At 38.1% G+C, this 13,563-nt stretch overlaps 1 pseudogene; it reads left to right on the top strand.

The window, feature by feature from the left end:
• Positions 1 to 228: 228 nt before the first annotated feature.
• LOC138160920 (cyclin-A2 pseudogene) lies at positions 229 to 12,015 on the top strand (annotated as a pseudogene).
• Positions 12,016 to 13,563: the final 1,548 nt, after the last annotated feature.

The following is a 13,563-nucleotide window of genomic DNA, read 5'->3' as shown; positions in this document are numbered from 1 at the left end:
ATCTGATGACACAATACAAATAACAGAGAAGAAGGAAAACAAACAGGAAATAAAAGTGAAAGATATGCCCAACTGAATGCAGAATTCCATAGAATAGCAGGGAAAGATAAGAAGATTTTCTTAGATGGGCAATGCAAAGAAATAGAAGAAAACAATAGAATTGTGAAGACAAGAGATATTTTCAATGAAATTAGAACTATCAAGTAAACATTTCATGTAAAAATAGGCATGATAAAAGACAAAAATAGTAGGGACTTAACAGAAGCAGCAGAGATTAAGAAAGGAGGCAAGAATATACAGAAGAACTATACTAGAGAGATGTTAACATTACCAATCAATAACCATGATAGTTTGGCTACTGATATAGTGCCAGATATCCTGGAGGATGAAGTTAAGTGGGTGTAAGGAAGCATTGCTAACAATAAAGCTAGTGGAGGTGACAGAATAGCAGCTGAACTATTTAAAATCCAAAAATGAAACGCTGATAAAGTGCTGCACTCAATATGTCATCAAATTTGGAAAAACTCAACAATATGTGATGAATGAAAATTCTAAGAGATATAGTTTCTGGGTAATTAATAATCAATTCATTAATTATGGCTAGAAAATTATCGATAAATTGAGGATAATGATTTTTTCAAAACCAAAGATGAACCTTGGAGGTTCCTGAATGCTTAGATATCCTTGGAGGTGTTCCCAATAGGCAGAAATCAACTCTGGTTGGTTAACAGTCAATGAGAGGATGAATATTATAATGAGAAGTGGGTTTACTTTAAGGAGGGACTGTGGGAATATGACTCTGATCATGTCACGCTTGGACAAAGAAACTAATCTCTACTCAGACCACCCCTACCTTGGGCACTCAAGACAACTAGATCTATTCTCCACCTAGTCCTTCCTGAATGGCTAGAATTCACCTAGATTAGATTCTCTCTACCCTTTAATCAGAAATAAATTTTCTCAGTTGGGTGGGGTCTGCCTCAAGATTGAAAAGAATATCTTATTGTTGGCCCTGCCCTTCACAAGGACTGGTTATTAATAGTCTTTTCTCTCAAGTGGACATTGAATTGGGGGAAAACATGGTTTATGCCCCAATCGTAAAGAAGGGCAATGACAAAGAATGTTCAGTTACCAAAGAATTGCACTTATTTCACATGGGAGCAAGGTTATGCTTAAGATTCTGCAGGTTAGGATTTAGTAATATGTGAGCCAAGAAAGACTAAAAGCACAGTCTGGTTTTCGAAGAGGCAGAGGAACTAGAGACCAAATTTCCAATATCTGTTGGAATATGGAGAAAGCAAGGAAGTCCCCCCACCAAAAATAAATCTTCTTACACTTCACTGGTTACACTAATGACTGACTGTTTGGATCACAATAAAATGTGACAAGTTCTCAAAAATATGACTCTTGAGGAACCTGTATGCAGGCCAAGAAGCAAAATTTAGAACTGAACATGGAACAACTAATTGGTTTAAGATTAGGAAAAGAGTAAAATATGGCTTCATATTATTACCTTATTTATTTAATTTATATGAAGAGAATATCATGTGAAATATCAGGCTGGATGAATCAAAAGTAAGGCTGCTGGAAGAAATATAAGCAATCTCATATATGTAGACAATAGCACTCTGATGGGAGAAAGTGAAGAAGAATTAAGAAGTCTCTTTAGGAGGGCAAAAGAGGAAAATGTAAAAGCTGGCTTCAAGTTTAATAACTAAAAACAATAATAACTAGGTTCTTGTTAACCTGGAAAGAGGGAGAAAAAATGGAAGCAGAGTCATGTTTTATATTATTGGGCTCAAAGATCATTATAGATGGAAAATTCAGCCACAAAATTTAAAAACTTGCTCTTTGGAAAGAAATGTATGGCAAATATGAACAGTATACTAGAAATCAGAGACAACACCTTATAAACAAAGGCTCATATAGTCAAAGCTGTGGTTATTCCAGTAGCAATGTATAGCTTTGAGAGTTGGAATATAAGAAAAGCTGAGTGCCTCAGAATTGATGTTTTGAAATTGTGGTCCTAAAAGAAGACTTTTGAGAGTACCTTGGACAACAGCTAGATCAAATTAGAAATTAACTCCTCACTGGAAGATCAATAATGATGCAGAATTTTAAATATGTTGACTACATAATGAGAAGATGAGATTCATTGGAATAGACTCTGACTCTGGGAAAGATTAGGGGCAAAAGGAAAAGGAAACAACAGAGCATGAGATGGATAGAGTCATGGAAGGAGTGACTGTGAATTTGGACAGACCAGAAGATAGTGAAAGAAGAGTCTGTCATCCATGGGGTCATGAAAATTCAGACACAATTGAACTACTGAAAACAAAAACAATATATAATACAACTGGATTTGAGAAAGGTAACCTGTTCACCTAGTCAATATATAATTCTATCAGATCTTCTGGGATTTGAGTGACATTAGACAAATTATTGGTATTACTCTCAGGATTTTTAGTGTATTATTGTTAGACTTTGAAAGACTTGAGACTTCTGATCAATGTAATAACCAATCAAGGTTTCAGAGGCCTGATGATGAAGCTTCATACCCCACCTCCTTAGAGGGAAGGAATGGACTTAGGATGCAGAAGAAATACATTTTTGGACATGGCCAACATGGGGATTTGTTTTGCTTGACTATGTGCTTTTGTTACAAGTGTTTATTTTTCTTTTAAAAGGAAGTAGAGAGGGGTGGCTAGGTGGCACAGTGAATAGAGCACCATCCCTGGAGTCAGGAGGACCTGAGTTCAAATCTGGCCTCAGACATTTAACACAAAAACTAGCTGTGTGACCTTGGGCAAGTCACTTAACCCCAACTGCCCTCCCAAAAAAAGGAAGTAGAGATAGGGTAGCCAAAAAAGAAAAAGAAAAGAACATTGAAGATTTGGGATTTTTTTGCTTTTATTTTTCAAAGAAGAGAACAGAAGGGAATCCAGAAAGAAGCCCAGACAAAGCAGGATAGCTTTGGAAACTATGGTTTGATTTTATTACATAATTTGAAAAGGGAGCAAGCTGTCTCTAATAGAGAATAAGAATGCATGACTAGGTGGCCATCTGGAAGTGAGGAACCATTTTAAGGAGTATACAGGAGCTTTTCTGACTGGCACTAGGAAACACTTCAGACTTGATGGAACAAAGCTCCCCTTTTATGGGGAGTGCCTCTCCCAGGGTTTACTGAACACACCTTTGGAGACAATTGAATTCCATATGGAGCTGGCATCATTCTGTATTGTTATACTGCTACCATTCTATTTTAGCCACTCTATTGCACACTCAAGATTTAAATGGCTTTGTTGAGTCAGAAGAGAACATGTAATAAAACATGTACAATCTTTTTCTTATATAACATGGAAATGTCTATTTAATTTGATGTTTAAGTCCAGAATACATAAAGATGATAGACAGATGGATAGATAGAGAAATAGATAGAGAGATAGAAATACAGCTGTAGAAATATTTAGATATAGGTTACATATATACACATTATATGTATATATTGTATATTTTCTATGTATATATCATACATGACCATTCATATACATTATTATTTATATGTATATACATACATGTACATGGTATACATATGCAAAATATAGTGTATGCACATATATACTTATAAAATTGTATATGTGTGTGTGTTTATAAACAGATGAGGACACTGAGTGCCAGAGAGATTAAGGGAATTGCCCAAAGACAGCAAGTGCCAGAAGTGGGATTTGAGCCAGATCTTCTAACTCCAAATTCACCCTTCTTTCCACTGCACTGATGCCTCTCTGTGAAGCAGTGACTGGTTGAAGGAAATGAGGTTTTTAACCTGGAGAAGAGAAGTTTTAACAGGTCCATGTTAACTGTCGGTCAGGCAGGCAATTAGCATTTATTAAGTGTCTACTATATGTCAGGCACTATACTAAACACTATCATCACCATTTATTTCTTATGGAAAAAGGAACAGAAATGTTCTTCGTTTCAGAGGAACAGAAGGTGTTGGCTGGCAGAGAGGTAGATTTCCACATGACACATGGAAATAATCCCAAGAATTAGATATGCTCAAAGGCATAATAGGCTGTTTCAGGAGGCAATGGATTACTCATTACAAGAGATGTACAGGAAGAAGCTGGATAAGTGTTTGTTGTGTATATTGCAAAAAGGATTCTTGCTTAAGTACAAGTTGTTCTAGATCAGTGATGTCAAACTCGAAAAGAAATGGGGACCACCAAACCATACATAAGGATCTCTGCAGGCAACATATTGACTTGGAAAATCACATGTTTTTCTGTTTATTTTTTCTTTTTCTTCTTTTCTTTTTTTTGCTTTTTGGAGGGGGGAGGGCAGACAATTGGGGTTAAGTGACTTGCCCACGCTCACACAGCTAGTACATGCTAAATGTCTGAGGCCACATTTGAACTCAGATCCACCTGACTCCAGGGTTGGTGCTCTATTCACTGCACTACTTACCCGCCCCTATATTTACTTTTCTTTAAGTTTATTTTATTTTAATTTCTTTTAAAAATCATATAGTAACTACTTTAATCTGGTTCAGACCACACTTGAGAGTATTGTGGGCTGCATGTGACCCATGGACTTCATGTTTGACAACTCTGCTCTAGAAGGCCAATCATGGAATAATCCAGAACTAAAAGAGAAGATCTAGTCTACCAATCTCATTTTATAGCAGAAGGAATTAAGGCCCAGTGAAGGGCAAAAGTTTGTGCAAGTTTATGCACATCTCAAGGGTTCGAGCTCGGATTGAAAGCCAGTTTCTGATTTCAAATCCAGTTCTCTTTTTCCACTACACTATGTTGCATCTCCTTTCTAACCCTGACATTCCATAATTCGATTCCAGCCAACAAGTGGCATTTTTGTTAACCTCCAAGTGAATTCATCTCTCTCCCCAACAGAGCCACTGTTCCTGTTTACCAGTTGATGAAGAAGTTCTTCTCTGTGGGTGTCCAGAGAAGATCTGAAAAGGGATATATAAGCAGTGACTCAGAGAGGGACCATATGGCTTGTGACTTTCTTCAGTTCTATTTATGCTCTAGGCCTCCTCTTCCTTGGAGTAATGAAGCAAATGTGGACTATACACATTCCTCAAATTTCAACACCATAAAAAAATATCCCATTGGCTACATATTTCCTTTCTCTGGGTTACCCAAATAAGCTATTCCTTCACCCCGCCATGCTCAGATGATTTATTCACTACAACAAGAGGGAAAGTAGAGATTAGACAAAGAACAGAACATTGCTATCACAGGTCATTTAGAATTCATGTAAATATGGACTTGAAGTTAACATGGCAAGCATCAGTGTCCATATTTCCATATACTTCTTGAAGAAGACATTAGTCACAAGTTTAGAAACACAAAGAAGCTTCCAAGAAATAAAAGGACTTTTTCTGATCAACTTTTAGATACCTCTTTCTGAATGAAATTTATCAACTAATTTTTAATATTTAAATATCCTTAAATCAATATCATGTTTCAATCCCCTCCCCAGTATATCACAACATAACAAATAAGAGGGGGGAAATAAACAAACCTCCCTGTCTCTCTCTCTTTCTCTCTTCCCCTCTCTCTCTCTCTCTCTCTCTCTCTCTCTCTCTCTCTCTCTCTCTCTCTCGCTCTCTCTCTCTCTCTCTCTCTCTCTCTCTCTCTCTCTCTCTCTCTCTCTCTCTCTCTCTCTCTCTCTCTCTCTCTCTCTCTCTCTCTCTCTCTCTCTCTCTCTCTCTCTCTCTCTCTCTCTCTCTCTCTCTCTCTCTTTCTCTCTCTCTCTCTCACACACACACACACTACGAGGACAAGAATGGTGTCAAAGCAAATTATCTTCACTTGATATAAAATGAACATTTTTCTATCTTTATATTCAGGGATGTGCTTCATGCAGATTTTATTTATCATTTAGCCTTGAATTACCCTATTTAATAGCATAGGACTTGCATTTCTTATTTCCTCAACATTTCATAAGAAAGAATAAACAAAGACAAATGACATAGCACTTACACAACAAGAGATTCACCAACAACATTGGAAAATGCATATTATTTCTACTTTGCCTTCATTAAAGTTTCCTTTTCTTTCTCATTCTCATCATGATTTGGACATCCAAACCAAAAGGATCATGTTCTATACAGACACAAGTTACCTCATACTAAGTGTTCTTGATCTCTTTGTTGTCATGGTCCTCTTTGCCAATCTGGTGAAAACTACTGACCACTTCTCAAAATAATGTTTATAATAAGTGCATGAAATGCATAAGATTAAGAGGGAATCAATTATATTGAATGATAGATGTAAAAAATATACTTAAAAAACACGCTCAGTGATACTAGGTTATGAACCCCTATTTATGAGTCTTATGAGGGTGACTAGAATGAAAAATTTGGTCAGTTACGCTTTCCTCAAATCTGAAAATATGTGTAAATCGAAATTTTGTTAATCAAAACATCTTTAAATGGAATTTAAATTTTTAAATAAAAATGAATTTCTCTATGTAAAATAATTTGTAGGAAATCATCTTTTCATGTACATAATCATCCCAATTATCTATATCATAAGTCTAGACCTTCATACATTGAGCTTTCTTAGACATATAGAATGTAGACTTCTTTCCCTCACATTTCTCATTAAGATGATTTACTAACATTAAAGATCATTAATCTTAATTGTTTGCTTTCCCAAAACCAATAATGCCACCATTCTCTTCTACCATTCAGGAAAGATATTTAATTCAAGTAAGGTTTCTGCATAAATGAAATTTAACATTTTAAGTAGCAAAAGCTATCTTGACTTTTTTTAATGGCACACATTTAATACTTTATACACTATTTTTGAAAAAAAGTTGTGCTTTGCATCTAATTCTGACTATTTGTGGGTTCAGAGGCTGACCAATATTCATTCGTGGAGAAGGCTACAATACAGGCAAAATGATTTTATCTAAATGGGCTAGACTATAGTACTAATAATTGCAGTAGTGAAGGAATGTGAATAAAATTGGTAGTTGAAATGTTTGAAGGAATTGGGTCAGATACTACAAGGTAACAAAGAGTACAGATTGTATAGGCAAACAGGACTATTTTTAGGCTAAAAACAAGTGCATAGGATGTAAAATGCCTGCCCAATACTAAAATAATCTACCCAATGTGTTGTAATAGTCAAGTACAAATAATTCTGGAGGGAAAGGTCCTCATTGGAGAAAGAAGGTATATGAGAGGGTGAACCAAAAGCTGCTCCCAGTCAGTGATTCCTGGAATACCTGAAACAAAGGATAAGATTAGAAGTGGAAATAATGTTCAAAATAGTGTTCTAAAACTAAGGAAGTTGCCGTGCAGTCAGAGGGAACATTCTACAAAGTAGATGGTGAAATAACAGTTTACTGTCCACAATTTCTTTGCCTGACAGGCAGGATCATGTTAGTAATTTGAGGGTCATAAAAATTAGGAGGTAGAAATTATCTCAAATCAATGAGTTTACTGATTGTCACATTGTAAAGCCAAGCACAAGCAGCTCTCCTGAGGACTGCTACTATGAATAGCTTTAAGGTTCTGATCACATAGTATAGTGAACTCTCTATTTATTCAGCAATAAACTAAAACAAAACATTCACAGAAACCAAAGTTCAACATTCACAATGATATAACTCCTTAACTCAATCATCCTTAAGAAGCAATCATCCTTAAGGAGTACAAAGTATAAAGTTCTCCCACCCCTGGGTCACAGGATCTTAATCTTGTCAGTCAGTACTAAGTATCCAAGTAGAGGTCTTTTCATCTTGACTCAAGGCTGACTCCCAAACTCCATGGTTCCTCTTCCATGCTCCCAGTTCTTGCCTGAATTCACCAAACTGTCACCTGGATTCACAGGGAGACAGTGTCCAGTTCCCAATTCAGCTCCAAGTTCAGCTCCCAGTCTAGTTCCTGGCTCCCAGTCCAGCTCTACACATCAAACTTACCAGAGTTACAATATCCACACACATTGCCAGCACTATCATAAATTCACTTTCTGCTTGTGAAATCAACACATACCAACAGACAGGGCCTCTGTCTGTGAAATGAACAAAATCATCAGTAAAGTCCCAGGACCTCTGAAAACCTCAGTAAAACTCTGCTTCGGGACTTCTTTAAACAGATAGCAGGAAAGTCCTCTTTCAGAGCTTCTGAACCAGCAGTAAAATACCAGGGCTTCTGTAACAACAGCAACATCATCTACAAGAAGACAGGTCTGACGAAATAACATCGACACAGACAGAACAGACAGACAAAGTGCTAGCACCACAGTCATCCTTTCTCCTAGTTCTGTTTTGTTCCAGTTCATGCTTGGGCTTTTATATTATCTTTTGGAAAGTTCCTCCCACTGTAGACTTCAAAGGTTCTGTTTCTACAAAGACTTGATAAAATCACAAGCAAGCCTCAAAGACACTTGAATAACTGAAACAAAGAGCTAAGTGCCATTTTGCCTGCCATTACAGACATGCAGGAGCAATAATGAATACATATAGAATAAATACGCATATGCAGGTGGCCCACATAAGAGACTACAAAATTCCCCCTAAGTTGTCCCAGTTTTTATATCCTTGATCAAAGAGTTCTGACTTTTTCTCTTTACCAAAAATTGTTCCTCAATGAAAATAATATTGATACAAGTTCTTTCTTTCTTTTCCTGAAGACATTCTGTTTCTGAGACCATCTAAAGGTCTCCTTTATAAACAATCCTGCAGTTTACAAGCAACTCTATTGCCTCTTTTATTTTCTGTTTTGCAAAATGTGGGTCTTAAAGTCCTGTGTTATAGTCATACATAAAAATTTAACCCTTCACCATTTTCCCAAGAAGTATAGTTTGGCAATGCAAAATCAATAGGATTCAAAGGAAAAATAGACAAATTTGGTTTAAATGGTCACATAAGGAGTCAAACAACCAAGGGTCCAAATAACTTTCAGCTAGTTCATCATATTTTTTTCAACATCATTTACTCACTGTGGTGATTTTGTCAGTGTCCACTGGAGCCCAGTTGTCTGGGATTAATCTCCATTTTTGGATCTTCTGAAAAAATTTTAGCTGTGGATAGCTATCTGTGGCTGCTAGTACTTTTTGAGTTCATACAGTGATAAGAACTTATAGTCTTCAGTGAATGAAACTGAGCATGATTTACCTTTTCTTGATGAACCTTAGTCATCATTATTAAATGTGTAATTTGACTGTGATAATATAGACAGGATATTCTGGATTACCCTGGAATTTAGAACAGTATATTGTATACAATCAGCACTTAGTAAATGTTTACTGAATTTTAATATAAATATTTTTCCACAAAATTAATTAATAAAAATATAGATCAGAATGAGAAGACACTTGGGAAATTATCTACTCTTACCCCTTGACCAATGCATGAGCTCTTTTAATGAATATCCAATAAATCCACCTACTCCTAACCAATTCAACTTTGAAAGAGCTGTAAAAAAGGTTTTCCTTATATAAAAAAGTAAAATCTACTTTCTTGTAACCTCTGCCAACTGACTCAGTTACCCTATCTGGAATAATATAAAGCAAACCAATCACTCTTCCAAATGAAAATCTTTGAAAAAAGCTAAGGAGTCAGAACTGCAAGACATCTCAAAGGCAATCTAGAAATACCCCTCTTATTCTACACATGATAAAAATGAAGCCTAGAGAGATGTAGTGACTTGTCTATGAAAGTAAATAAAAAAAATTATAACTTAATAGTAGTCATTAATATATACATAGAATCTAGAATGTTGTATAATTCATCTAATCTATTTGCCGTTCAGACAGATCAGTCAGGTCCAACTCTATGTAATCCAAATTGGGATTTTCTTTTTCTTTTTCTGGCTTTTTGGGGGGCAGTTGGGGTTAAGTGACTTGCCCAAGGTCACAAGGTTAGTTTTTGAGTTAAGTGGCTGAGGCTGGATTTGAACTCAGGTCCTCCTGAGTCCAGGGCTGGTGCTCTACTCGCTGCCCCACCTTGCCGCCCCTAAATTGGGATTTTCTTAGCAAAGATACTGGAGTGGTTTGCTTTTTCCTTCTCCAGCTCATTTTACAGATGAGGAAACTGAGGCAAACAGCCTTAATTTACCTCTCAGATACCCCCTAAATCTGTTTAGCCTTGAGCTATTTAAATTGAGGAGAAGATTTAGGGATTAGCCTCAGACCTGTCTTCAACTGATTCTCAAAGACTGGGTTTCAAGTATCCTGAAGATCACAGCTGCCTTATTCTGAATACCTTCCGTTTTGTATTAACATTAAAGACCTGAGTACTCTCTTCCCAAGTGCTAACACTACAGCTCAAAGAAGCTTCTACTTGACTAGCAGTTATACCAATCTTTGGTCAAGACAATACACCAATGAAAGCATTATCATTAAGTATTATGTAACTTACATAGGCACAGACACTGATGAAATGTTTTTAATCTTTTATCAATCCTTTTTCTTTCTTGTACTGTACGCATACTGATGATCAAAGCAGGTACCATAGTTTCAACAGTATATACTAGGCTATGCTGGAGAGGTCATACTCAGAAATCTGCAAATAATCCCTCATAAAAAAAAGAGAGAGAGAGAGATGATGCTTCTAAAAAATGGGAAACTGGAGTGCTATGTTCTCCAAAACTTCCCTAATGTTTTACTTTCAACAGAATTCCAAACATAAACAAGAAAAATTCCATCTTGAATATAATGAAAGAATAGTAGTTTTATGAAGTGTGCCTTCAGGCTATATCACTTTTTTTCAAGAAATTTATTTTGAGCCCATTTCAATAGTGGCGGGAGCTTGAACTGCGGCCAGGAGAGCCCGGGGCCGCGGCCTGGGCAGCGGCGGGATCGGCGGCCGCTGCCCCGCCCCCGCCCCCGTCCGTGCGTGAGTGTGCGGCCCGGCGGGAGGGTCCGAAGCGGCCGGAGCAGAGCGGAGCCGGAGCGGGGAGCGCGTGGGCCGGCCCCCGCCAGGCCCCCAGGCTGCCCCGGGCCCGGCGGCCAGCGCCGCAGGGTGACTGTGCCCCTCAGGGAGCTCCCTGTCCCTGAGGATCCCGCGACAGTCCCTCCCTGGAACTCGTCGGCCCGCAGCTCACTTTCACCATTCACGTGGATGAGCCGGAGGAGCTGGACCATGGTCCCAAGCCCCCCAGCGCCGGAAAGAAGGATGCAGAGAAGGCGCTGGGCTTCGCCTCGGCAATGGCGCTGCCGGAGGCCAGGAAGCCCCTGGTGCCTATCGACTAGCCCAAGGACGGCAGCTTCGAATCTCCCCTCACTATGGACACGTCCGTGGTCCTGGAACCCGAAGAAAAGTCGCCCGATGTCAACGAAGTCCCCGACTACCACGAGGACATACCTGTACCTTAGGGAAATGGAGGTGAAGTGCAAGCCCAAGGTGGGCTACATGAAGAAGCAGCCAGGCATCACCAACAGCATGCGCGCCATCCTGGTGAACTGGCTGGTGGAGATGGGCAAGGGGTACAAACTCCAAAACGAGACCCTCCACTTGGCCATCAACTACAGAGACAAGTCCCTGTCCTCCATGTCTGTGCTTCGGGGACCGCCACCATACTTCTGGCCTCGAAGTTTGAAGAGATCTACCCCCCAGAAGTGGCCGAGTTTGTGTACATCACAGACGACACGTACACTAAGAAGCAGGTCCTGAGGATAGAGCACCTGGTACTCAAGGTGCTGGCTTTTGACCTGGCCGCCCCCACCATCAACCAGTTCCTCACCCAGTATTTCCTGCACCAGCGGCACGCCAATGCTAAGGTGGAGAGTTTAGCGATGTTCCTTGGAGAGTTGAGTTTAATCGATGCTGACCCATACCTGAAATACTTACCATCAGTTACTGCAGGAGCTGCCTTTCCCATAGTCCTCTACACCATCACTGGGAAAAGCTGGCCTGAGTCATTAATTCAGCAGACAGGGGTACACCTTGGAAAGTCTTAAGGCATGTCTAATGGACCTCCACCAGACCTACCTCCGAGCACCACAGCATGCACAACAGTCTATATGAGAAAAATTCTGAAAAACACCCTCATCCAGGGGTGGGGAACCTGTGGCCTTGAGGCCATATGTGGCCTTCTAGGTCCTCAAGTGCTGCCCTTTGACTGAATCCCAACTTTACCCTTGAGACTGCAGGTTACTTACCACTGCCCTAGTCCATAGGTTAAATCAATGAGGTTAGGTCATTCTGAAAGGCAGGAAGGACTAACCTTGATTCTACAAGGGCAGCTCTACAATTGACTAGCAAGAGAATAGCTATTCTACCTTCAGATAAATCTATGATTCTGAAATTATTTTTCACTGAACATAGAGAAGCCAATCAGGAAAAAAATGGCATTGCTTGTCCATGCATAACCTTTCACTCTATAAGCAAGCAATGTGTGACACCACTGAAAGTTCTGAAATAATGAAATTTTCTAATCATCAAAAATTTTATTTTATGTGAGCATGCTGAATTAATAAATGCAAGAATAGCTAATAAATCTGTGGGTAAAAGTGGAAAAGTTGTTTCATTATATTATAGAACTGTATAGGAAATGAGTTTGTGTTCACAAATGAGATTTCTAGAAGAAATCACATAATTCTTCTGCAGCTTTGCAGTCTACAAATTGTTTCCCATCAATTTTCTAATACTATGTTGCATTTTGAGAGACCAAAACCACCGATCAAAAAATACACAAGACTACTCAACCACATGTGCTCATGCCAATGGTTTAACTTTTCAGAGATAATGGAATCAGTTGGGCTTTTTACTGATAATCATTCATAACCAAAGAACAATTCATGGAATGACCACAATAATATGGTCTGAAAGTCTTAAGAACACTTATCAATGCAGTTATTAGTCATGACTTCAGAAGCCTGATGATGAAGTCTCTTGACAGAGAAGTTATAAAATATAGGTATAGAATGAAACATATTGTAGTATTACCAATGTGCAACTGTGTTGTTGTTTTTTTGACAATACTTATTTGTTTCAAGAGGAAGCTTTTATTTGGTGATAAAAATAAGTTAGAGATTTCAAACTGAAAAGAGGAAAGAAAAAACATCAGTAAAACATTTAAAAATATTAAAAAGTGGTTCAAAATTGACCAAGAAGTGACACAAATTGCCCTTTTTGTTAAAACTGTGCCAAAATCAATATGTGCTTTAAAAAATAAATTATTTATAAAAGAATTTCAGAGTTTCACATAGTTCTCAGTATGTTGGTATATTTATATTTGTTGATAATTGAAAACTTCATAAAATGGAAGTTTCGTGTTTTTTTTAATTAAAGAACCTCTCATAAAATGTGGGTTAAGTGCTAATTTAGTCAAAAGTTTTGAAGAACTTCAAATCTGCAAAGAATTTGACCTGTTGGCCTTTGATCATTGGTGAAAACAATATTGTATTGATCCATCAACACTTATCCTATTCTTTTTTTAAATTAATTAATTAAATTTTAGTTTTCAACATTCTCTTCCACAAAATATTTAGTTCTAAATTTTCTCCCCACCTCTCCCTTCACCCCAAGATGGAGTGCATTCTGATTACCCATTCCCCTAATCTGCCCTCTCCTTTATCACATATG

Source organism: Petaurus breviceps, unplaced genomic scaffold (assembly GCF_028583685.1).
Source record: "Petaurus breviceps papuanus isolate PSGF00001 unplaced genomic scaffold, PetGlider_PUasm1.0 183, whole genome shotgun sequence".
In the NCBI taxonomy this organism is placed as follows: Eukaryota; Metazoa; Chordata; class Mammalia; order Diprotodontia; family Petauridae; genus Petaurus; species Petaurus breviceps.
This window is presented reverse-complemented; position numbering and strand designations above follow the sequence as displayed.